Source organism: Metopolophium dirhodum, chromosome 7 (assembly GCF_019925205.1).
Source record: "Metopolophium dirhodum isolate CAU chromosome 7, ASM1992520v1, whole genome shotgun sequence".
NCBI lineage: Eukaryota > Metazoa > Arthropoda > Insecta > Hemiptera > Aphididae > Metopolophium > Metopolophium dirhodum.
The window spans coordinates 20725729-20732270 of NC_083566.1; positions in this window are offsets into that span (position 1 = coordinate 20725729).

The window sequence follows — 6542 nt, forward strand, 5'->3', positions numbered from 1 at the left end:
AAGTTTTTTGATTTTCATCCCGTAAAAATAAACATTTGTAAAAAGTATTATTAGTATTAAAATTATATTTTAAAATTAATAAATACAATTTCATATAACCTAGGTAGTTATTTATTTATCTGATAAAAGGAATATTGTTTTTTTTTCCAATAAAAAAGTAAAACTGATTTAATTATTATCAGATGATAAAGCTTATTTCAAAATTTGGGGGTCATATTCCCAAACCTTAATCTAATTTAATTTTTTTTTTTGGTGGTGTTGTGGGGGGGGGGTGCAGTAACCCCTCCCCTGGATATGCCACTATTGTGCACGACTTGCGGATGAGGTCTGGACACCCCTATGTTCTTGGGTTTTAAACTAAATCTATAATGAGTTTGTAAATTTCCTTTAATTAATAAATTACAAAAGATATCCACAATAACTTACAGAATAAATAGTACACACAGTCATATGCACTATAAAATGTGGATATCTTAAATAATAACTTTCAATCCATAACGTAAGAATTCATATGCGTATAAACACTATTATTTTTATATTAATTATCATATTTACCTGTCTGATACTTGTACAGGTTATACACAATATACAAATGGAATACATCAGAGACGTCATTTCACATTTTTTTTTCATGAGATACAAAACCAATATTGAAAATAAAGTAATACCAAAGTATTCATGGCATGCATTTGGACACCCTTGCATCCCTTAAATGACGCACCTAGAATACATATATCTATAATCTATGTTATAGGCTATAGCCTATAGCAATATAATATATTACTTATATTATTGTAATACAATTACATCTTTCAAGGCTTCAAAACTTTACAATATATTATGTTAAAATAAATATAAATCAAGTCTCTAAATATTATAAAATAAAGGAAAATACAAATAAGTATGTATAATAAGTAACAAAATTAACTAAAACTTCTAGGTTTTTGTCAGTGACACGTGTCATAATTAAACAGAAATATGATAAAAGCAAAAATAATCGGAAATACTTAAAAAAAAATCAATTTGTTTAAAAACAATTGAAATAATCAAAAAAAAAGAAGTTTCAAATTTCATATTTGATATAATTTTAACATGCCATGAGTTTCCATAGCACTCTGCTAGATTTTATGTTAAGCCAAAAAAATAAGCAAATGCTAAAAGTCCCGAGCCCTGATACCAATACATTATTACTTATCTAAACTGTAGTTCCCTTAAGAAAATGTATTTCAATTGGTCATCTGCCATTAAGGCTAAAAATATAAGTGTACATTATTAAATATATGAATACAGATAATTAAATAAATGATACTTACATGCACTTATAAAAATCAACAAATTGACAACCAATTTAATTTTAAGTTTGTTCAATATAAGTGCCTAAATAACAAGACGTTATCATTTTATAAATTTCTATTGTAGTGTTTAACGAATATGAAATTATTATTTTTTTGTAGCCCAAATGTACCCAATTATTTAAAAAAAAACCCCCGTAAGTAATAAAAATTACAATAGTGAAACGTGAAAGCAATACCATAGTAATTTATATAGTTATCTCCTCAAAGACATTATTGGTCACATAATAATAATAATAATGATAATAACAATAATAGCGTGATGATGAATAAAGAAGAAAACGATGAGATACTATGTAAAAATAATTAAAAGTAAAGAAAAAAAATAATAGCAATACAGGTAGGTACAAAATATAATGTTGACAAATGAGTTAACGGCTCGTTTGTCGCATTATTAAAATTGCATTTCGTCGGGCCGGTTGTAATCTAGGACAAAGGTGAAAAGCCAACGGCTCCCGTCCGACACCCACCCGACACTCTCCCAACACCCTCCCGACACCCTCCCGATCACTGGCCGCGGGGCTTTTGTACGTTAATTAAGGTGGGGACCGAGCGGCGGCAGAGCGCTGCAGAAAATGCTGTTCGCGAGGGTGCCATTTTGGGTGGCGCGGCGCCGTTCATAAAACTTTCGTCTGATCAATCTCCTTTGTGCGTTGTGATTTGAGCCGACAACGCGAGTAATTGATATATAACATATTTTATAGATATATAGATATATATGGGTGTTCGGCCAAAAATATAATAACACATAGTCATGTCCCGTCACTCTCCTTTGACGATGGCGGATTTTGATTTTTTTTTTTTTTAAGTACCTATTTTGAGCGTCCTTTTTGAGGGGGCGAATGTGCGTATATAAAACGGGCGCTTTGGTCGCCAAAGACGATACACTCCGTCATCCGACTCCCCCACACCACGCGGAGCCAGAGCTTGAATCACGAAAACAGTTTTTTCATAATATTATATTATAGTATATATCGTTGCCTATATCTGGTAACACCCACGATTTATACTTATGTAGAACTCATTTAATCCATTTTACGACCACTGCCGCGGGTCGTTTGCGAATCAATTATCCTAATGAAAACCAAACGACGTAATGTTTCTACGCATACTTACACGTAACAAAAGGATTTTGGGCTGTTCAACGTTAAGACGGGCCAGGACATCCTGCGGGCATACAGGGATTTCCAAGCCCGTGATCCCGGATTGTGTTTAAATGAGAATGGAGCCAAATCCTCTAGATCGTAATTTATAGGTATATTATAGTGTAAAAGCCTTTGGGCCTACAGCACGGGAGCCGGGAGTTTCATGGGAAGTCCCTGATCCCATTGTGTCGTGTCGCGTATTGCCACCTCTGTCAGTCTGTCTGTCTGTCTGTCTCTCTCTTTGACACCATTTTCTTCCACGTAATCATCTTTTTGAGGGAAGAGTCTACCGACTCTCTGGCAATACATTGTAAGAAGTTCAGAGTGTCATAAACATTATTAAAGTTGGAAATAGCTTTTGCGTTAAAAGTCATGGCGTATAACACAAGTTGCATTTGGTCGCAATGCCTTCAAACGAACATAATATTATACAATACCATAATATTATATATTGGACATTGGAATATTATTATATTATATTACCGTCATTATAGCCATTATTAATAATAATTAATAATTATCAAACCTAGGCAAGTTAGTGATATTTTTTAATTGAGTTAAGTTAATAGGTAGTAAACATTTAAAAAAATTAAAGTTATAAGTTAGGTATCCTATTTTTTTTTAAATCAGTTAAGTTAAAAGTTATATTGAAACTAACAATTAATTTAAGTTAAGTTTTTTTATTTTTAAGTATATTAATATCTAGCAAGTAATATGGTTTAAAATAATAAAAAGTAAAACTTCGTGAAATCATCATCAATAATAATTTTATTATATTTACTATTTAATTATTTATAAATTAACGTAACTTGGATCTGATTAAAAGTAACTCGTTATTTATTAAGTTTATATCAATATATTATAATATAATATAATATATAGGTACATTTAGTTAAAAATTAAGTTAATGAAAATTAAATTTTAAAAAGTTGAAATTAACTTAACTTTAACTTTTTAACTCGTTTATGCCTAGAATTGGTAATTAGTAATTACCAGTCATTATGGACAATGCCTAATTGTATAAGGGTAGACTATAGCAAAACAAAGTGTGCATAACTAAATACAGCATTAAAAAATGCTGTGGTATCTACCTTTGCGATTCATTGATATTCTAATTGATACACCTGGCTAAAAATATTCAAATAAACCATCAATATAATGACTAGTCAATAAATGCATAGAGCTTTTTTTAAATCAATACAATAATGTTTTACTTTTTTTGTAACTTAAGTAGAAAATTACTTAATTTCCCATGTTTCGATTTATAAATAATTTGGATAGTTCAGTATCAAATTATGTAGGTACAATAGTACCGTCGTACCGACCAATGCATAATACATAATATATAATATTGTATGTATTATTTAAAACTATATAACTATGTGTCTATGTACTTATTATAACCTTTTTTAATAATTTAATTTAATTTAACTCATGCTACTAACTAAACAGCTAATGGGTGTAGTAACAATTACTTACCTTTAAATAATTAATTGTATAGGTATGTAAACCTATTAATACATACACCTACCTCTAGGGTACCCAAATATTATGCACAATACAATTACCTATATCTTTAAAAGCGTAAGGTTAAAATTTGTTGTTATATTGTGCGTTTTACAATAGACAAGTCACAGTGGCGTGGTGAAGAGGGTATAGAGGAGCAACCGTTCCTCCAAATTTTGGGTGGGTGGGTGGGTATTGGGTAATGGGTATTAGTTTTAAGCATACATATGTACATAATATACTATAGAATTAATGAAGTACTAATGTTAAAAAAGGGTGGCAATAGTGGGTACCGCTCTGCTGTTCATTAAATGTCAAATGGGTAATTTTTATGGATGTGTTAAATTTCAATTCAATGATATAAAATCATTATACACGAAAACCGAAACTGAACGAAGATGGTCTGCCTATAAGTATTACTATAATATATTTTATAATATTGCTATTAAAGTAATTTATACTGACAAGTGACAGTATGTTAAATTTACTTTGTCGAAAACCTTTAATTCGTTATATACTTCAAAAGTTTTATGTACCCACGAATAATATTTTTAAATTACAAAAAAATAACTAAAAACGTTATTTTTCGTTTAGGTACATATCTAATTTTGTTCAAATTAGAACTTGAAATGTTTATAAAAAAAACTGTGTGAATAAATTTTTAGAGATTTGGGTTACAATATCAACTACTTATGAATAACTATTAACTATGTTTTAATTTTTCAATCGTAACTAAAAAAATTATAATTTTATACATTTTTAACTACATTATAATTTATAATTTGTCGTCATTTTCTTTTCATCATTTACATTTGAAAATGTTTTATTAATTTCTAACTGAAAAGTAATTTACATATTTTCAAGACTGATGAATTTCGTCAAAATTCTAACTTCAGACAGTCGTAAATAATGATTGTGGACTTATGCGAAACTACCTATTACATTTTCAAGTTTATTGACCCTAACAAACAATTTTTTACCGACAGCAATTACAAAAAAAAATTGTTATCAATAGTTCAAAAAGAATCAAAATATTTTGCCAATATTCGGTAAGACAATTTATGAATCTACGGTTATTATTTCATTATTAATCGATTTCGTTGAAAATTGGCTTAGCGTTAAAATTCTTATTTTAGATTCTGAGTAGAGCGATAAATGAATCAATTATACAATGATGTGTGTGTTTTTTTTTAAATTTTAAAATTTTTTTTTGGTATATTTCATCACCTTTTAGGACAGTAAAAATGCTTAGATTTTCTTCAACAGGATCTTTTCGAAAGAGCAGGGAAAAAGAAAAGAACAATTTAAGGTAAACGGAAATTTTTACACAAAATCGATTTTGGTTTTTGGTATAACTCTAAAACAAATTACCGTTATACATGCGATTTTCACTGGTTGTATATATTAGCATTGTCTATATGAGTAGACGATAAAATTTTCAAAAAATATTGATTTGTTTTGAACTGTTTACGGACATTTTCAGTTTCTAATTTGTTTGGTTTTTTTTTTTATGAATGTCAATAAAATTGTATTTGTTGGGTAAAAAAACTTGAAAATTTAATACAATACAAGACTCTTAATAGATTGATACAATGACATTTTTAAAATATTAAATATCCATAATCACAATTTTTTTTATAAGTATTTAAAGTTTGAATTTTGACAAAAGGCGTAAAAATCACAAAAATGTGCAAATTATTTAGAGTTTAAAATTCCTAAAAAATTTTCTTTTTAAGTCTAAGATTTGAAAATGTAATACAAAAGTTTGTCTACCTTTATCAAAAAAAAAAAATGTCTACAAGCAGATCAAATTAAGTTTTTATGAGCGTTTGAAGTTCATATTTTTTACAACATTGGATATTCACTCTACTTCTCATGTAGCGATTTTCTTATTTTGTTGTAATTCAAAAACGAACTACCGTAGATTCTTGAAATTAATATTATATGTTTATTTTATGAATTCCTATACTTGATAACATTTTCTATTTATTTTGACCTGTTTTGAGTTGTTTACGGGCTATTTAAAATTAAAATTTTTTTATATAAATTTCAACAAAATTTTATTTGTTGGGCCAAAAAGCACCAAAATGTATTACAAGGCTCCTGATACATTGTTAAAATAGCAGTGCAAAAATAGATGGGCACTATTTTTTTTTATAAGCATTTAAAGTTCGATTTTTGACAACATTTATCAAATTTTAAATTTTAAAATGATTTTGTAGTAAAAAATGTATAAAATGTTCAACTTTTATAGCTAAGGATTGAAAACTTCAACAATTTTCCATGTAAGTAGGTTATTCTGTAATAAAAAATCTCAAAAATATAAAACATTAGTTATTTTATGTTCAAATTTGTAGGAAATTACTTATTAAATAACCAAGAATAACGATTTTAGTTATTTTGTTGTAATTTATTAATATTAATTAAACTTACCGGCTACCGTTTAAAAATAATAATAGTAATAACAATATAAATATAATATAAATTATCCACACTGACAATTGACAAACCATCACCGCTCAGAATCGTTTTTCGTATA